Source organism: Trichosurus vulpecula, chromosome 3, assembly GCF_011100635.1.
Source record: "Trichosurus vulpecula isolate mTriVul1 chromosome 3, mTriVul1.pri, whole genome shotgun sequence".
In the NCBI taxonomy this organism is placed as follows: Eukaryota; Metazoa; Chordata; class Mammalia; order Diprotodontia; family Phalangeridae; genus Trichosurus; species Trichosurus vulpecula.
The window spans coordinates 238047398-238068813 of NC_050575.1; positions in this window are offsets into that span (position 1 = coordinate 238047398).

The following is a 21416-nucleotide window of genomic DNA, read 5'->3' on the forward strand; positions in this document are numbered from 1 at the left end:
CGTAAATGCCATTATGAGCCTCTGTTTCTTCCATATGTAAAACGAAGAAGGCGAACTATATGTCCATAAAGTCCCCTTCTGGCTTTAAATCCTATAAGTAACTCTCTCCTTTGAGTGTTCGGCATTCTAGACCAATCTCCAAAGTTCCTGAATGGATTTTGACCCAGTTAGGGTCACCTTATGATACTTTTTTTCTCCTTCTTTTTCTTGCAGAACTAGAAGGGACAGTAGCCCTGAAAGGAAAGTAAATCACCTGGTAGAATCAGCCCTCGTGATGTCTAGTACTGAGAAGTTCAGAGGGCTTTTATGTCCTTTTCTCTTGTCAGCTTTCTCGCCTCAGCCAGTGAAGGTAGCTCTATTCTGTTCATCTTTTGACCCCTTCCCTTCCACAGAGAGTTGATAGTTTACACTCCAGGAGGGTGGGCAGGAGTATAATTTGAGTTGTGCAAGGGAGAAGAACTCCTTGGTGGTACAATTAACATGACTCTTTATATCATTCCCTTGGGTTGATGTCTAGCCAGAAGGTGAACCATGACGTGAGCTGAAATTTCCTTCTTAATCCGCCATCTCATTTAATTTCTAACCAGATCCCTCTCTCTTACACCATTTTATTCATTGTATAATCTTCATCTGATGGACTCCATGGATAGTCCAAGTATCTGAAATTGCTAAAGATCATTTTCATAAATAGTCTTGGTAAAAGAGGAAAAAAAAACAATAGTCCTTTGTGTTTCCTATTTCATTATTATTTTTTCCCTTGTTATCTCTCTTTGTTTGTCTCTGTAACCCTTTTCTCTGTCTTTCTGTATCTGTCCCTTTATCTGTCTTTATGTCCCTCTGTTACTCCATCTCTATCTCTCTCTTTGTCTCTGTCTCTCTCTCCTTCCCTCTCTCCTATTCCCCCCTTCCCTTCTCTCCTCACTCAGATTTTTATCTTTGCAATATGAAACCCCTTGAAAGGTTATCTGAATTATGGATAGCAGAAAGAGTAGCTGCCTTCTTGAGTTGTTCAAAGGGCCAAATATTTCTTAATGAAAACTGGCTCTGTCCCAGTCTTCACTAGCTAAGAATGACAGCCTTGGCTTCACCTCACACTAATGTAACTTCATTCTCTCACATGCCTAGATGAATAGTGGTTTGGGCCAACTTATGCTTGAGGTTGGGCCCAGCTCTGGGTCTCCCATTGAAATTGGATCCTATTCTTCTCAAGAACTACTTTCTCACAGGAACTTCCTTCCTAGTGTGTACTTAATATAATCCCTTCTCCCTGCATCACCTACCCCACCCCCTAGAAGCTTGTGTGTCGGAGTTATATATATGGATGGGTGCGGGGCAGGGAGGAGGCTTCCCTGGTAAAGTTGCCTATCCCCAGCTCCTCACTGGCATCTCTGATACAGCTGTGGCACTTGGGGAATTCAGAAATTTATAGATGGGGAACCGAGTTTCAGAGGCGGCTCCAGATGAAGGCTGGATCATGTTTGCTGTTGTAAATGAGCTGTAGCCTGTTAATGTCTAGCTGGATGTAGTCTGACTAGTGTTATGTGGTTTGAAAAAAAGGCACAAGAGGTGGAGGGGGGTTTCAACCCTTGATTTATTGCTGTGTGGGACCTGGACTTAGAAGCATGTGTGATTTCAAAATAAAATAAAATAAAAATGAAACCCCAGTGAACTTGCCACCAGAAGTTGGAGTGTGCTTTTCTAATTCACTTGTAAGCAAGCAGAGGCCTATTCCCTGAAGACCGGATGTAGCTAATAATTGCCAGGTCTGAGGGAAAGGGGGAGAAAAATCATCATCTGTGGCTTTGTAGTACTATGAATAGCAGAACCTCTCCAGTGAAGGGTGGGGGGAAAGAAAACCAGAAACAAAAAGGCATTTGGACACACCAGGCAGGAACTGGAGTGAATCACTACAGTGACCAGGAGGGGTGAGCATTGCCAGTACCCCACTAGTGGAGCCTGAGGTGGATGTCAGAGGAATCCAGCAAAAACTGGGGCTTGAAGATGCAAAGGGAGGGCACATTCACTTGCTAAAAAACATAGATGAGCTTGGCAGCCTCTTCTTTGTAGCCACTTAAACACAGGCATCTAGTTGTCTTGGTGATGGGCATGTGGAGAGGGAGAGGGAAGGCAGAAAACAAGCTCTAAATGTATTCCCTCCTTCCCTCCACCATAATCCCTTGTTATGAATCAGCCAAGTAGCAGTCTAAATAGAAGAGATACAGAATATTAACTTGACAAACTGTTCTACTTAATAAGTCAATTACCTATCTGGGCACCGAAAGATTTATTAAAGTGTTTTCATCCAGCTGCATAAAGAATGATGAAAAAACACAGGGCTGGAGTTTACCAGGAAAAAAAAAGATAAACATTCGACTGCATTTGAGAAATTTGCTGCAATGATTTTTTTTAAACAGAGGAGGCAAATAGTTAGCAAAGTAAGAATTAAGCAGCTTATTACTTCAGATAAAATGCTGTTTCCTAAATGCATGGTTGCCAGTGGTCCAGAGAGCACATTCTAAAGCTCTGGGGGGAAAAATTGCTACTACTTGCTTTGCATATCTGAGGTAAATTTTCTCCTCAACTACATACTTGCAATCATTTACAATTGGGCTGCTTGTGTGAGCTGCTCTGAAAGAACGTCTTCAACTCAGTCTTGTTGAAATGATAGACTCTGTTGTTTTATTTACTGGACTAGTAATATGGGAAATTCACAAAAAAAAATACATGTGGGAAGAGGGGAGGGAAGAAGCATCCAAATCTATGGATTTAGTGAAGTCCTATGAGATTTAAAAATCAAGAAAAAAAGTATTTTCAATGACCAAGAAATCAAAGAGAATTTCTTGAGTACCCGTTTGGGGCCAGTGCAGCATGGCATGGAGCATTAGCTTTGGAGTCATAAGGGGATAGCTCTAGAGCTGGAAGGGAGGTCAGAGGTCATCTAATCCAACCCCTTCATTTTACAAATGGGGAACCTGAGACTGAGAGAGGTTAAGTGACCTATGTACTAAGTGGGAGAGCCAGGATTCAGATCTTTATTTCAATTTCACTTTTAATATTCTTTAAGTGATTTTGGATAAGTCACTTCCCTTATAGATGCCAGTTTCCTCTTCTGTAAAATAAAGGAGTTTGCCTAGATGATCTCCGAGGTCACTTCAGTTCCAAATCTCAGGATCCTCAATGGAATGAGGTTGTTTTTAAAACAATGGTTTCAAGAGCTAAATGGGTGAACATGATTCATGGTCAGCCATAGAGAGATAAAGTGTGTATGCTCTAAATTCAGCGTCTTCCGTGTCCTTCCTCCCCCCCGCTGGCTCCCCCTCAATGAAAACCAAAGGAAGGCTGTTACAGTTGTGAATGAACAGAATGGTTAAACAATGCAGTATTATGATGTAGGCATTATGATGAGGGGCAAAAAGGAGGGAGAAAATTGGAGATATTCAAGTCTCAGTCTTTCCCTCTCTATTTGGATGTTTCTTCTTCATTAGGTGTTATGGTATAATGGAAAGATTGTCAGCTTTTGAGCCGGAGGATCTTAGTTCAAATCTCAGTCCTGCGGCTGTGTGATCTTGGGTGAGTCCCTTAACTCTGGGCCTCAGAGTCCTACTCTGTGTGTTGGACTTACCAATGACACCAGTCCCTTCTAGGATGCACAGTGTGCTCCGCTGCTGCCATGCCTACCAGGAATTTAGAGCCTTCCAGTCTGATAAATGTGTGGTAAAGATGACCCTTTCCTATTGGCTGTGTAGCCAGAACTAGAAAGCTTTGCAAAGGAAATCACACCAAAGCAGATCTTTTGGTTTCACTCTTTCTGGCTTGGTTGTGTCCAAAGGAGGAGGCAAAGACTAAAGCATGAAACAGGAAGAGAATCCTCAGGCTTTTATCTGTGCCCTGAGGGCCATAAGGCCTGTGAATTCCTTCTGTCTCTGTTGTATCTATTTTTTTTTTCCCTGCATTTAGGCTAAGGAGATTGGAAAAGGTAATAACTTTGTTAGCCTTGAAAGGTCAGGAGAATAAGTCACCAGACTAGAGTTGTAGTCCATGATGGGATTTGCCAGAAGTTGAGTAATAAAGTTCCAAAGGACCTTCCTAAAGCAGTAGAGATGAAATCTCACCCACCAATTGGCTGTGCCACCCTTAGAAGTTAGTCTGGCCAGGCAAATGCTGTGTAAAAATTGCTTTGAGCTTGAGCCTACTTTCCCCAGAGATAGCAGCAATAAAGAAGAGAATGTGCGCTCCATGTATTGAGTAGTTATGTTTGGATCTCTGATCTTGCTATATCTTTGCAGTAAATATATTTTTGTAAAAACTGATTGATTTTTATTAATTAAATAAAACTGGGCCAGTAATCATTGGCAGCTTCCCAGGGGAGGAAGACTCACTGGAATCAAGGCTCAAGCCGCTAGTATTAGAGAAGAATCATCTTGACTCTTCAGGGATCCCCTAAAACCCTGAACAAGAGATGTGTCCAGACCAATTATAGAAGAGTGAGTTCAAAAATGGGGGAGGGAATAAGCATTAATATGGTGCCTACTATGTGCCAGGCACTGTGCACATAGATAGATATGCATATATAGATACAGTACCACTACATCTATAAAACGAGGGGGTTGGACTAGAGCATGTTGAAGGTCCTTTTCATCTCTAGATCCGTGATCCATTGTGTTATATGTAAAATGTTTTCCTTGTTAATATGGGGGTGATTCACTCAGTTTGCTAATGAGACTGGGGTCTAATTCTATACTAAGGTACAGATGTGTATGTGTATTCATTTTGTTCTGTTTGTTTTTTGCTTTTTAGAGGCAACACAGTATAATGAAAAGAATCCTAGGCATGAAGTTAAGAGATTTGGATTCTACCATACTCTGTCACTAAGCCTGTTGTGTTACTTTAGGCATCCTCAAATTTTCCTTCAACCCTACTAGATGAGACAGAGATTGTTCTGTTTCTCATCTTTGTATCCCCACAATTTAGCATGGTATCCTACACATAGTATGAGATTAAAAAATGTTTGATTAACGTCTCTCAGTAATCATTATTGTATTAATACAATTTAACATATTACTAGAATTGCATACATATAGGTTTGTGAATGAAATGCATTGAATTATTAAATAGCCGTACAACTACATGGGGCTCAGTTTCTTCATCTGTCAAAGGTGGAGCTTAGATTAGATGATCTCTCCTGATTCTTCCAGGGCTAAAGTTCTATGACTCAAGTTTGCAAGGTCTTCCATGGTCTGTTTCCATCTTATCATTTTTGCGTTTTTTCATGGTAGCTTCTTCCATGTGGTCCATACTTCCACCAAAATGGATGAGTCCTTGTTTCCTACCCTTTTCTTGCCCCTTTCCACTGCTGTACATTTGTACATGCCATCCTCAAAGCCAGGAATGGGAGCCTCTCTCTTTCCTGAGGTGAACCAACCAGATGGTGCGGCGATGGACCATCAAAGGGAGCCATATGTTAACTATGTGGACAGGGTGGTGTCAAGAGTAGAGAAAAAAGCCTCAAAAGAAATTCTGGGAGAACCTTTCCCTAGTCAGATACTTCTAATTTGAACCATTTTAATAGCCTTATAGACCTTTCTGCTTCTACACTTTTCCCTCTCCAACTAGTCTTTACAGAGCTGCCAAAATTATTTTCCCAATATGCCAATCTACTCATACACAGGTCACTCCCTAGCTCCCAAACTGTTAGTAGCTCCCTATTGCTTCTAGGCTAATAGATGCATTCCTGACCTTGACATTCAAGGGCCTCCATAATCTGGCTTCAAACCAATTTTCTAAGCTGATTTCACATTATTCCCCTTCACTGACTCTATCTTTCAATCAAACTGGGCTATTAGCTAGTTCCAGAACTAACTATTTCACCTGCTACCTCTCTGCCTTTCCGGAGTTACATCGTTCCTGTAGTGCATTCCTTGTTGTGATGCAGAATTTGGAGTTAGGCAGACCTTGGTTTGCTTCCTAGCCTTGACACTTGCTAGCTATTTGACTCTAGGCATATCATTATCATATCTGAGAGCCTCAGTTTCATCATCTTAATATTGGGATGATAGCATCTATCTGGGAGGGCATGAGGGTCAGAGCAATTAATCTATGTTAGGTACTTTGTAAAACCCTAGATTGCCTTATGAATGTGAGTCATTAGTACTGAACCAATGTATATGTCAGAGTGTCTGCAGCAGTGTGTAATAGTAATTAAGGTGGAACTTTTTGCTGTTGACCTTTAATGATTCTGGCCTTTGTTTGAATGGGAAAAGATAAAGTGGGATGTTTTTGTATTTCTCAGCACTAAGACAATTGGGAGTCATTGATTTGTATCTGATGTGATATTGGGGGTGGAGAACTTTTCCATGCCCAGCCTGGGTGAGGTCGGGGACCTCTCAGCACTGAACAGGATATATAAGTGCAGAGGTTGGCATTCTCTCTCAGAGCTCTGCGCCACAGCAGGAGTGGCATGTGACTCTGGGCCAGCTATTGTAATGAGCTCCCCGGCTGAACACTCACATGCTGATAACTACGAATTATATTTGGTCTGTAATTCAGGGTGCTGCTTTTTTCCCCTGAACTAAGTAAATAATATTTGTATGCTGGATTAAAGTAAGATTGTTAACCCCTTAACATTGCTTTCCTTAGTAAAGCAGATGAAAAGGACCTGGGCTTATAGCGTTTTGTGAGCTGCTTGTTGTTAGTATTACACCCTCACAGCAGCTGCTAGCCGGATTGTTGATACACAGTGTCCTTTATTTGTTCTTTTCCATCACCTGCTATAATGGTAAAAAGGGTGGGACTTTTTTATTTTTTTACTGTTTTCTTTTTTGAAATGCTAAGGTAATCAAGTACCTTTGAGTCTTGCTTTTCAAATGTAATGGCAAGCAAAGTGGGACTGTTTGCTGTTTTTTGTTTGAGTGATTCTCAGCACTGAGGTAATCAAGTGCCTTTGATGAGTCTTGCCTTTGTTTCTTTGAATCAAGTCTTTGATGACCTGCTTAAGAAACAAGAAAGCCTAGTTCACATGGGTTTGAGTCACATGATTGTGACACTCTCTGACCCTGAAGAAGGGTATATAAAATCTGAGGTTGACTTTTTGTTTTGGGGCTCTCACTCACTGGAAGAGTGTCATGTGATTTGACCAGACGAGATTCTGGGTAGCCATCACGGAGCCCCTCTCAGCTTTGAAAATCCAGATGTTGGTGCTTTGGTAACTGTTTATATATTGCTTGGACATACAGCTAGAAGCCTGTCCGCTGATTTGCGTTATTTTGCTCTGTTTATATAAATTTCTGCTTGTAATTTCTGTTTGTATTTGCTCTGAAGTTCAGGGTGCTGACTTTTTCCCCTGAACTAAGTGAATGATATATGTATGTTTAATTAAAGTAAGATGTAAACCCATTAAAGTTGCTTTCCTTAGAAAAGCAGATCAAAAAACCTGTGCTAGCAGCCGTCCTGTGTGCTGGCATTATTGGCCTTATGCCTCCACAGCAGCTGCAAGCATCGTCGATACATCTGCTCCAGGTCAGAGCTTAGTGGCAATTTGGAGAGAGAGAGAAGGACAGTGGAGAATTTATGCAAACTATCATGGTTTCTTTTCTCCTCGTCTTGACCTTGTCCCCTCTTCATGGCCTTGGAAAGCTTGTGAGAGGGCACAATATTTGAAGGTTTATAGGTCCATCCTATATCTTTTGCCCTTTTCTTTCCTTTTTTTCTGTCCTTGAGAAAATTTAAGCATTCTGTTTCATTTGAGAGGGATTCTGCAAGGGAAGATGAGGCTTTTGAATCTCATGGGGGTGCATGGCATCAGGTTTTGGGTGGGGAGTAGCAGGTTCCTGTATAGCCAGCAGCTGTGACATATGTCTCTGTCTGCAGTGACCATGAACGGTGATATGAGAACTGAGGCCAATCTGAGAGGGGCAGTATTACTCTTTTGCCACAAGCAGGACCTGTGTCAGGACCAGTGCTGTGGAGACGCCCTGACCAGGGAACATCATAGAGGGTATACGTAGAGTTCTGTAGATACAGCCATCACTAAATGTGGAGGAGAGATGAATCAGGGCTTGTGAGATTTATCCCTCCTCATAATGCCTTTACTTTCCTATTTGGAGGCAGCTAGATGGCACAGAGGGTAGAGTGCTGGACTTGGAGATAGTAAGACCTGACTTTAAATTTGACCTCAGAGTCTTACTAGCTATGTGACTCTTGGACAAGTTTGTCTACCTCAGTTTATTTAACTGTAAAATGGGGATAGTAATAGTATCTCCCATAGTTGTAATGAAGATAAAATGGGATAATATCTACAAAGTAGTTTGTAACCCTTAAAAGAACTATATAAATGATAGGCTATTACTGAATTCTAAAGTCTAGCGCTAAAGTTCCAGAAATTTGTCCCCCTTACACATCTGCCCCTTTGCCCTTCTTCCCTTGAAGTACACGCAAGAATCAGAGGTGTGCCATGTGGCCCTCATTGCTCCTCAGTGTGCTTGAATCATACTAAAAAGTAATTGGGAAATATGTAACAAAATAAACAAACAAAAATACAATAAACATAGATAGCATTACATTTTAAAACTAAGAAAAGAAGGAAGGAGGAAAGGAGGGAAGGGAAAAGGGAAAGAAAGAAGAAGGGAAGGGTAGGAGGAAAGGAAGGAGGGAGGAAAGAAGAGAAGGAAGGAATAAAAGAGGAAGGGAAGGAGAGAAAAAGGAAGGAAGCAAAGAGAAAAGGAGGGAGGGGAGGCAGAAGGGAAGGAAGGAAGGAGGGAAGGAAGGAAAGAAAGAGCAAAGGAAGGAGGGAAGGAAAAGATTTATTAAGTACCTACTATGTTCTAGATAGTGTACTAAGCACCAATTGATCCTTACAAAGTCCTGGGAAATGAGTGCTATTATAACCCTCATTTTATGCTTTAGGAAACTGAGTCAGAGTTTAAGTGACTTGCTCGGAGTCACATAGCTATTGCCTCAGGCCATATTTGAATTCATCTCTTCCTGACTCCAGGCTCAGTGTTCTATCCAATGTGCCACGTAAGTACCTCTAAGGAGTTCATTGCCTCAGGCCATATTTGAATTCATCTCTTCCTGACTCCAGGCTCAGTGTTCTATCCAATGTGCCACGTAAGTACCTCTAAGGAGTTCATATAGTGGACTCTCCATTGGCTATGGACTTCAATTAAAGACATGGAAGAGTAAGTAGATCGAGTGATTGAGTATAACACTTCCCAGTTTCTTTTCAGTTTTACATTACTATGATCAATAAGCCATGAGATCACAGAAAAGTCCTATATAGTATAGAAAGTTGGACCAAACTGGGAAATTTCCCAGATACAGGGGGAGAATAGAACTAACAAATGTTTTATAATTCTCCAATAATTAAGTGCTGCATTTCATATTACCACTATATCAATAGTGAACCTTTATCAGTGAGAGCTTCCATATTGCCCAACCCTCCGAAGAGGTATAATTTAATAAAATGGGTGGCTTACTCAGGTACACCAGAGAAGATCTGCAGAGGCACACAGGGAGAATTTCCTTCATTGGTTAATTAATTTGTAAAGTGAAGGTAGACTTGCAGAAAGGAGGACACGAGTCAGCTGGAGGATGCAGTGGTAATATAGAACCTCAAGTGCTCCTGGGATATCTGCCCAATGCATACAAAGCCTGGTCTAAATTCTTCTGAATGAGTATTTGTATCACCCTCAGTTAGCTTAGCTGCACATTTATGGTAGAAGGAACAGTTCTGTGTTTTAAGATAACCTTTGGTTTCACCACGGTCCTCACAGTTGTAGTGAGGAATTAGAGGTAGATTGAGCTTGGTAGAATGTGAAGAAGGCCAGTCAAGAGACATGGGCTCAAATATCTCTTCAGCCATTTACTGGCAGGGAGACTGGGTAAGTCATTTATCCTTTTTCAGCTTCAGTATCCTCATCTATAAAATAGAGATCATAATATCTGGATTGTAGGATTATTGTGACAAACCAATGAGCGAATGTCTGTAAGGCATTGTGTAACTGTCAGTTATTGTTATTAGGCCAGTGTCACATGAGTCTAGGGATCTCATTCAAAAGGGAATTTCATATTATCAGAGGTGTCAGATGGTTGTAGATTTAACAGACAATTCAATGTTTTTTGGAGATAATTTCTAGGAATACATGGGTAAACGATTTTTAAAAACAAACAACTTCTAATAGAAAGAAAAATAACATTAGTTTGTCCATTTCTTAGTTCATTCACGCAACAAGTATTTAGCACCTACCATGAATATAACATTATACAAAGGGCCCAAATAAACAAATACCATGCATTTGTAGATATGAGCAATAATAGCTCATTTGTATAGTATTGCAGGGTTTACAAAGACAGTTCCTCACAAAATTCTGAGGCAGGTTGTGCTAGTATAATTACAACTATTATTAGCCTGAATTTGACATGAGGAAACTGAGGGTTAGAGAGGAGAAGTAATTTGATACCTTGCCCAATGTCACACAGCCAATGTCTTAGCTAAGTTTTGAATCCAAGTCTCCTGAATAAAACTCTGGGAGTCTTTCTACTCCTAGTAGAAACAAGGGAAGTGACATAATATCTTTGCTTTAGGAAAATCACTTTGAGGGCTGAGTGAAGGACAGTTTGGAAAAAGCCTTGAAGCAGGCCATTGCAATAGTCTAGTTCAGGGGTGGGGAACCTGTGGCCACATGTGGCCTTTTAGGCCTTCAAGTATGGCCCTTTGACTGAATCCAAACTTCACAGAACAAATCCCCTTAATAAAAAGATCTGTTCTATAAAACTTGGTCTCAGTCAAAAGGCTGCACTTGAGGACCTAGAAGGCCACATGTGGCCTCAAGGCCACAAGTTCCCCACCCCTGGTTAATCACTTACACCTACAAACCCAGAATCATCATTAATTCTTTCTTCTAACTCACTATCCGTATATGCAATCACTTGCCAAGTCTTGTCAATTGACCCTCTATGATATCTCTAGCATCTGTCTCTTTCTTTCCATTTACACTATCACCACCTGTATCAGTAAGGCAATAAACACAACACCAACGATAATCATGAATATGCCTATGTAGTTCTGTATTGCAAAGTATGAGAGACTCTCCATGAAGAAGGTAGAAGAAGTATACCATTTATTCAGACTTCAGAAAACCATATCCCATAACCGAATGTTCAGCTCCCACAGCCAGTCAGCCCACTTTACCATAACAGCAAGGAATTTAAAACACAATATCACAACATGGAGCCTCACCATCCCAAAATCTCTCTGACTCCCTGCTGGGGTCCTCCACAAAACAAACTCACAGTACAGCTAAGTCAGTCTGTTCAGTTTTATCATGAGGGCCATTAGTAGCCATAACTCCTCTCTCTCTCTCTTTCAGCATTTACTGTGAGATAACTTCCTTTTCCTGTCAGAAAGCTCCTCCCACCACACATGACTTAGGCTTCCTGTGACATAAACAGGTCACATGACCTATTAATGGATGGGAAAGATCTTCAAATCTAAATTGCTAGTACACTACCCTAATACAGACAATCATTATCTTTCACCTAGACTATTGAAATAGCCTGCTTGTTACTCTCCCTACCTTAAGTCTCTCCTCTTTGATACAGTCTTCACACACCTGACAAACTGAGGTTCTTAAAACCCAGGCTTGACCATATCTCCCTCACCCCTCCCCACCCCTCTGCCACTTCTTGCCCACTCAATTGACACACTATTCACTCTAAAATGAGATTCAAAATCTTCTGCTTGGAATTGAAAGTGCTTCTTCAGTCTGGCTTTAGGCTACATTTCTAGGTTTATTGCATATTATTCTCCTTTATACAGGCTACATTAGAACCAGATTAGGCTACTTGTAGTTTCTTATACATAATATTCTCTCCTCTACTTCTTTGCCTTTGCACAAACACTGTCTGGAATGACTTCCTTACTCACCTTTACCTGTTGGATCCCCAGCTTTCTTCAAAGCTCAGCTCAAGTATCACTTCTTCTATGTGGCCTTTCCTGATCCTGACTACTGCCAGTGCCTCTCAATTACCTTGTGTTTACTTTACATATTTTTTACTCATCTGTGTACATATTATTTCCCCCAGTAGAGTGTAAATTTCTCAAAGGCAGGACCGATTTTACTGTTTTTGTCTTTTTATCCCTAGTATTTATCACAGTGCTTGAAATATAGTGGATGCTTATTGAATGGTTGAATGAGTGATTAAAGGAGTGAGGTAACTTCTAAAACTTGTACAGATAGTTAGCAAACAACACCAAAAACATGATTTTATCCCAGCTTCTCTAATTTCCAATTTAGAGTCCTTTCCATGAATCATTCTGCCTCAAGCAGGTGTCTATATGTTGGCACAAGATCCAACCCTTTAGTGGCAAAAACAAAAATAGAAACAAAACACGTGATTTTAAACTAGTTCTTCTAATTTCAAATCCAATTCCTTTCTATTAAATAATTCTGCTTTACATAGAAAGACTTGTACAAAGTAATGAGCGAACTGAGGTGAACCAAGACAGCTTTGTATACAGTAACAGCAATATTGTTTAAAAACCACTTTGAGCGAGTAAGTCATTTTGACTATTATAATACCCAAATTAACTATAAAGGACATATGAAGAAAGGCATTTTTCTACATCCAGAGAAAGAACTGATAAATAGAAGTATGTGTAGAATAATTTTGCATATATGTACTTATTTGTTTCTAATGGTGGCCATCTCTAGGGCATGGGTGGAGAGGTAATTAAAAAAGGGGAAAAATAAAAAAAAGAAATTTATGTAATAACTTTATTATGTATTTAAAAGGAATAGCAAGTTTCTTTTTTATTATACCATATTATGAAAATGCTGATATTATTCCATAAATTAAAAACAAAATAATTTTTTTTAAAAACATGTCTGTATGTGGGTATGAGGTTAAACTATTTGCTAAAAAACATATACTTAAGAGAGGATCTGATGATAATATATACCTCTGATCTGGCCTAGGGATAAGACTATGATCATCTGTGTCAACAAACAAGTCTATAACCTCTTTGAGGGAAAACATTATCTTTTGCCTCTTTTTGTATCCCTAGTGGTTAGTATAATGTCTGGTACAATACAGGCACTAAATTAACTTTTACCATTGATAAGCATTTATTAAGCACTTGCTGAGTACCTGGCACTTTGCTAACTAAGTAAGCATTTCAAATACAAACACAAGAAGAATCATTGTCCCTTCCCTCTACAAGATTGCATCCTAATGGGAAAAGACTGTACTTAAAAGGAGGCTGAAATGTAGGAGAGGGCTGGGCTAATGGTCTCTGGATAGGGGACAGGATAAGGTAGAAAATTCAGAGAGTTAGGAGTGCAACCTGGAGAGGAAAGAAGAGCTAGCTCTAAACTTAGTTACTGCTTAGAAGGGATTTCAAATGGCAAACATCTTCTGATTCTCCCAATTATTGCCTCTACCCTTATGGCTAAGAAACACTGGTCCTGGAGACAGTGTTGGGATGTTTCTTGTTTCCCATCAACACTTCCAGAGTCTCTCTTTGCTGCCATCACTAAGAAATCTCTCCTTTGAAGTTCGTGTAGAAAAGTGTGTCACCCCATAAAAATTATGGAAGCTAGAATTATTTGACTTCTATACTTCATTTGATACTTGTAACTACTCTCACCTCCTGTACACACTCTGTTTTCTAGATTTTCCTTACAGTTACCCCTTTTTTTCTTTCTCTTCCTATCTGTCCAACTGATTCTATCCAGCCTCCTTTACTGAAACTTCTTCCATATCATTTTCTGTAGGTATACTCCAAGGTTCTGCCCTAAGCTATTTTCTCTCTCCACTCTGTCTCAGTGACTTCATCAGCTCCCATGGATTTAATTATGATATCTCTCCAGATGACTAACAGAACTCTATATCCAGTCTCAATCTGTCTTCTGAACTTCTATCTTGTATCACCAAATGCCTATTATACATTTCATGACTATGAATGTTCAATTCATCTCTTTCTTGGTCCATTAAAGCATTTTGGGTGGCCTTATGTACAAAATGAACAAGAGAGGTGCCCCTTATGGGAATGTATTTAGGAATATATGAAGAACCGTTTGTTGCGGGGAACTATATTCACTTGCATTGACTTCCTGGTATTCAAAAATTAGTGTCTCAAAGGGTAATAATTGGTGGGAAAGGGCTATCCAAAAGATAATCTAGTTTTTTGTAATCTCACCTTACATCTGCAAGGTAATTGGGCATGGTACTTAGCAATGGCCCAATGTGTGTCCCTGAGAATGTAAGATGCTAGGTGTACAATGTTTATTTCAGGTTGTATGTGGGTACATCTCACATCTCTGCCTAGTAGATAGTCTAATGATTCAGCTAATATTTGGCTTGGCAGCATAGGATGAAGGCCTGTAAGTGGGGCTCTAGGAAAGCCAGAAAGCCCCTGTCCATTGACAGAAGCAGACTTCATATTATAGGCCTGGAGAAAATAGACGTTGTCTTTCTAGAACAAAAAGAATAGGTATGGCTAGACCATACCCACTGTCTTGTATGAAGGCTTTTCCTTGCAGGCCCTTGAGTTTTACTTAGCGCCCTTCACATTACCCTGTGTCTAAATATAGTAAGAGATGAAACAGAGTTTACTCAAATACTAGAAAATTCACCTGGTATCCCACATACTTCCCATAAAGCCTTTACATTCTTCATACTTACCACAGCAATTGCTAGAAGTAACAATTCCCATCCATGTAAAGTTGGAGAAGTATGAAGAACTGCTTATCTCAGCTTGCGAGCAACAGGGAAAACATGGTTTAATAGCATAGCAAGGATAAAGTTTCACGTGTCAAACATGGTAGTGATGAATGAAAAATATATCTGTATAACCATCCATTTTCCTTTCTTTAATTTTTACTTTGACATAATTTGCATTCTTGAATATATCCCTCCTTTTGCCATGAAGAACTGCCCTTGCAACAAAGTTTTTCTTAAAGAAAGAGGCAAGAAGTTAGTATAGCTAAACGGACCACTTCTATGTAGAAGCATACAAAATATTTCATACCAATAGTGCCCTATCCTAATAGTGAAAACAGGGAGATGAATTTTGTCAACTCTTCTCCAGATCCAGGCTTCAACTTAACATTCTTATAAATAGCATTCAGGATCAGTTCCCCAGAACAGTTGGGGAGCAAGGAAGAAAAGGGAAGTTATGGAATAGAGGGCAGGGGAAATGTTAACAATGTGTTTGGGGACAGAGGAGCACAGTTGAGACCTTGCTGTGGGGGTGAACTGTGGATGGTGTGCCTACATCTGTATTTGAGAAGAAAAGTATTTAGGTGAGACCAGTGCACTAGTAGTGTCACTGTGTGGATGCCAGGCTAACCAACCGTTTTTGATATTTGTAGTATAGGATCCCTCAGGGGGTTAGGCAAAACAACAACATCCTGAAAACTGGGCAGGATAAAACTACCTTATGGGCCTCTTTATGAGGCATCGAGGTGCACACTTAGTCCTCATGTTAGGCCTTGTTAAAGAAACAGTTTGGGAGGAGAAGATGATGAATTTTTTTGCAGGAGGAAGATGATATTATCTGTTTTGGATATACTGATATTGAAGTGCCATCAAGACATCTAGTGATGGGACTAGATTATGTCTAAATTCCCTTTCAACTCTAAATCCTATGACCTGAAGGGCCAACATGTGGAGGCGAAAGGATTAGGTTTTCTCTGCTTGGCCTCATAAGGACCAGTGGGTGGAAATTACAAAGACGAGGTCAAGTAACATTCATTTATTAAGTATTTACTATGTGTCAGGCACTGTGTTAGGTGCCAGTGATATAAATACAAGGAAAAAGAAACAAAGACAGTCCCTGCCCTCAAGTAGCTTATAGTCTAAAAGGGAAGACAATACACAAAAGAGAGCTTAAATGCTGGGGTAGAGGGATGAGGAGGTGAGGAGAGAGAGGTACCATCACAGGGACATGGTGCTGAAGTCTGGAAAATCAAAAGCAGGAAGGGAATGAATGTTTGGATCTTTCAAAAAATGGAGGCCCCAGGAAGAACTTATCAATGGGGCCTAGTCAAAGAGACAAATTTAGATTTTGTGTATTAATAATTAGAGGTATCAGAAAGTGGAATGGATTGTCTCACAAGGTAATGGGTTTCCTATCACTGGAGGCCTTTAAGCAAAAGCTAGTCTTGTTAGATATATTATAAATGGGTTCCTGTTTAGATATGACTGGTAAAAGAGCATAGTATCTTAGATTTATAACTTCAAGTCACCAGAATTCATTTCCTCCAACCCTCTCCTTTTGCAGATGAGGAAAGTGAGGTACAGAAAGATTCAGACATTTGCCTGAGCTCACGCAAGTATCAAAGCTGAGTTTCCTATGACTCCAAATCTAGCATACTTTTTACCATACCATATTATCCCCTACTATGGTGCTATTAATGTACATTTTCAGGTACACAGTGAATAAGGAAAGTATAAATATATATTTATGTATCCATGTGTGTATTGTATGCATCTATGTATACAGGTATAAATAGCTACAATTCTATTAGCCAAAGAAGACCTAAAGACAGTCTTGTAAACACATCTTTCTGCCAATGTAACTGGAATGTCTTTGTGTATATCTATCTCATAATGTAACTCTTGGAATACTATGACTCACTCTAAGAAATGATACATCTTTGTCATCTTAATTTTACAGATAAGTGTGGTTTGACTGCTCACACTTGACTGACAATATTTTGGAAACCTAATATTCATTATTTAAAATAAAACTGGGAGATGCTGTGTGTTTCCACAAAAAATCATCAAATATGTGGAAAACTAAGCTTTTTAAAGGATAATTTGTCTAAGCTTTCAGTGTACACAGACAGGCCTTTGCTATTGCATTCTTCTAGAACCACTGTAAAGTGATCTAGTTTTGAAAAGGCCCTCCAAGATTACAGTCATTTACATTCATTTTAATGGATTTATAATTGGATTCAGGATTCCAGCTGGAAAGCAAGAGTAGGAAGTGAGGAGGGGGGGGTAGGGATGTGTCCCTGGATATTTCCTTTTTAGGGATCATTGAGAAACAAGCCACACACTGAAACAGGAGAGAGGTGGGAATTAGTGTCCCTAAAATGGAAGGAAGCTAGCAACCAAATATCTTTTAGGAGTCATACTTAAAAAGCAAAACATCTGTGATCTGGCTGGTGAGGCTGACAATTTTCACATTCCTCATTTGATCATTAATGTGATTATTCATTCCAACCGGTGCGAAGTCATTTTATTTGCATTAACTAAATATATTATGAATAGAACTCAAGCTGGTCAGGACAATAAATGGAATATGGCTATTTCATTTACTTCTCTGGCAGGAACCCAATATCTTTTCATTCCCGCCCCCCCTTCTCTCATCTTCTTTCTTTCCCCCACCCTTCCTGGTGAACACAGCTGGGATCTTGTACATACAAACAAGCAATGCTGAGCTTTTTTTTCCCTTCACTTGACAGTTTTAATGATTGTAACTTTTACTAATTTCAAAGTGATTCTTGCATATTTCCTGGTGACACTGAGACAAAGCTGCAATTAATTCAAGATGAGGCTCAGGATGATGGTATCTCGCTACCATTCTGTTCTGTTTAGATATATTCCTGAATTTGATCACAATAAAAGAGTACATGCAGTATTAAATGATCACCATGCTTCAGTAAACCCTGCCCAATCTTCTCTGAACATTAGACCAAAATTAAATTACAAAAATGCTCCCTAAGCCAGTGCCAATTAACAAAATAGGTTAGCTTCCACCTTAATGCAGTATTACTCAGGTATAGCTTTACAAATAAATATCAGTATTGAAAAAGAACTCTCTCAGTAAATCAAACATAGATTGAGTAGTTTAATCTTTTTTTTTTTCCTCATCAGCACCAGTCACTGTAAACAGGTAATTTCATCTTTTCTTCCAGTGTGGCTCTTGTGTCAACCAGTTCTTTTCCATCTTCCCAGCCACTCTTTTAGTCCAAGCCTTTATCATCTTATGTTTGGGCTTTAACATGTTGTTCAAGAGAATTCTGACTACTCTGCCTGCCTGGATTTTTTTCCTGCCTTCAATTCATTTTAGCTACACTCAACTCCTCCGATAGTCTTCCTCAAATAACATTTTTGGACAGCTCTCACACACCTATGAATTTATAGTGGCACTCGGCTATATCAAACCCAAACTCAGGGGAGAACATAGCAAAATAGGGAGAGAGATGATTTTAAAAGGAGTGGACCCAGGTTTGAATCTGTGCTCTGCTGCCTGTTACCTTGATCTTATGGGCTTCTTTCAAGTCAATTTGGCTCATTCACCCATTAAGAATCTCTCTTGGGAGTATCAGATTGTAGCTCATGCCTAGGCCATTACAAACATGGGTGAAAAGGGCCCTCAGTTCCCCCACAAATACTCATCAGCAATGTATGTTGGACACAGGAGAACCTTTATTTCATACCATATAAAGACTAATCCACAGATATTCAGAAGAGACAATAAACAGTCAAAACTGTCCTTCTGTCTCTGTTGATTTCTACCTTCTGACCCATATAGTCCTCTAGACTCATAGAGTAACTCATGAAAAGGAAATACTCTTAAGGTTGAGAAACCTATGCAGCACTCCAGAATTATAGTGCTACCCTAAGGCTCCCCACCTCTGGTTTGGAATATTTCAAGGGAATATTTCTCTGGAGGTTGTTAGAGGGCTAACCTCCATTCTTACTGGATCTGCATAATATACACAAGGCAGTAGTGTAAGTTAAGGTCCAAGATTACTCCTACCTATCATTTCTCAGTCCCTTACTGAGTTTCCCAAATCATCCCTCCTCTTTCCAGGAGGCGGGGTCCATGAACTCTCCAAAAGGACAACAAACTGCTGTTATCTCTCTAATCATGTCTTTCCCTCCTTTCTTGAGCCCACTTGGGTTTCCCTTTATTACTCTGTCACTGCCTCCCTATGACTGCCATCTCTGGGGCTAATTGGATTCCCTGAAAAGAGCTGCATGGATAACTAAACCATTCCTTCCCAGGGACATATGTCCACTCTCTGGTCACTGATGTCTCTGCCAGATTTGTCTGCTTCCCAAGCCGAGGGTGCAGCTCAGCTGTACAATATCCTTGGCCTAATCATCCAAATCATCATGCCATGACTCAAACATTTTAATGGTCAATAGATAAGCATTTATTAAGTGTCTACTATATACCAGGAGCTGTATGAAGTAGTAGCATGTGAAGAAATGTAAAAGATAGTCTTCTTTTAAGGATCTCATAGCCTAATGGGGGAGACATCATGAAAACAATTATGTACAAACTATATACAGGATAAATTGGACGTGATCAACAGAGAGAAGGCATTAGCTTTAAGGGGTATCAGGAAAGGCTTTCTGTAGAAGGTGAGATTTTAGCTGAAATTTAAAGGAATCCCGGAGGCAGAGGTGAGGGGGAGAGAGAATTCTAGATGAGGGGAACAGCCAGTGAAAATTCATGGGTTCTATGGATAAAGTATATAGTGTGAGAAACACCAAAGAGGCCAGTGTCTCTGGACCATAGAGTACATACACCTGGGGATGATAGAGAGTAATAATAAATTGGAGTTTATTCAATGACAGGGGTAGGGTGTATGTGTGTGACATTGTCAGACCTGTACTTCAGGAAGATCACTTGGACAGTTGAATGGGGGATGGACTGGAGTGGGAAGAGATATGAGGTGGGAAGGTCAATCAGCAGGTTATTGCAATTATCTGGGCATGCAGTGATGGGGGCCTGTACCAGGGTGGTAGAAGTGTCAGAGGAGAGAAAGATGTGCATGTGAAAGGTATTACAAATGAAGAATTGACAGGCTGTGATAACAGATTGGATTTGGGAAGGGAGAGAGAGTGAGGAGGAGGAGATGGCACCTAGGTTAGGAGCCTGGAAAACTAAGAAGACAGTGATATCTGTAACGACCATAAGAAAGTTTGGAAGGGAGGAAGGGTTTTTGAGGAAATATAATGAATTCAATTTAGGACACATATTTTAAAATGTCTACAACTGTGATGTCAAACTCAAATAGAAATGGGGGCCATTAAACCATACATAAGGATCTCTGCAGGCTGCACATTGACTTAGAAAATGACATATTAACCTTACCTGTGTTCCACAGTATTTCTATTTTGTTAAATATTTCCCAATTACATTTTAATCTGTTTCAGGCTTCACTAGAGAGTGTTGTAGCTGCAAAGGGGCTTGTGAGTCACATGTTTGACACCTCTGATCTGCAAGACATCCAATTTGAGATGCCCAACAGACAAATGGGGATATGAATCTGAAGGTCAGCAGAGAGCTTAGACTCCAGACAAGTAGATTTGAGAGTCATCTGCATAGAGATGACAGTTGAAACCATGGGAGCTGATGAAATCACCAAGTGAAAGTATAGAGGGAGAAGAGAAGAGGGCCCAGGACAGAGCCTTGGAGGCCTCTCACTGTTATCAGGCATGACATAAGACCCAGGGGTAGGGAACTTGCAGCCTCGAGGCCTCATATGGCCCTATAGGCCCTCAAGTATGGTCTTTCGATTGAATCCAAACTTTACAGAACAAATCCCCTTAATAAAAGGATTTGTTCTGTAAAACTTGGACTCAGCCAAAAGGCCTCATCCAAGGACCTGGAAGGTCCCACACCTGACCTAAGTGAAATTCCAGTAAAGACTAAGCAGGAATAGTCTTCAGGCATGAGGAAAATCAGTATAGAGTATTGTTTTAGAACCTACAGAGAAGAAAATATAAAGAAGAAGCTTAGTACTGCTGTGCTGTAAAAAAGGAAGAAAGAATTTCAGAAAAACTTAATCTTGTATAAGCTGATGCAGAGTGAAATGAGCATAATCAGGAGAATGCTATGATATCAGTATTGTAAAAACTGTAAAAAAATTCTGAAAAACTTAAGAACTTTGGTTAGTGAAATGATTGACTGTAATTCCAGAGAATTGATGATGAATATTGCTGCCCAGATCATGACAGGGAGGTAAAAGACAAATATACAAAACGAGACATACATTTTTGGACTTGGCCAAGTAGAAATTTGCTTTGCTTTACTAAGCTTATATTTTACAAGAATTTTGTATTTCTCCTTTTTCTTCCAATGGTGGAGTTAGTTGAGGGGAAGAGGAGAAAAATATATGATTATTTTAAGGAACATAAAAATAATAAAAATAGCAGCAATAACCATAATAATATCCTTTGGCTTCAGAATGTCAAAGGAATCCATGACCTACAAAAATGGTTATGAATCTCTGATCATTCTGGTCATTTCACAGCTGAGAAAATTGAGGCTAAGAGGGAAGAAGGCACTTTCCTAGGGTAACGAGTAATTAGGAGAGCCTGGATGTGTACTGCGGTGCCTCTGACTCCAAATCCATTCCACTATGCTACACCATGCTGTCTTTTTTTCT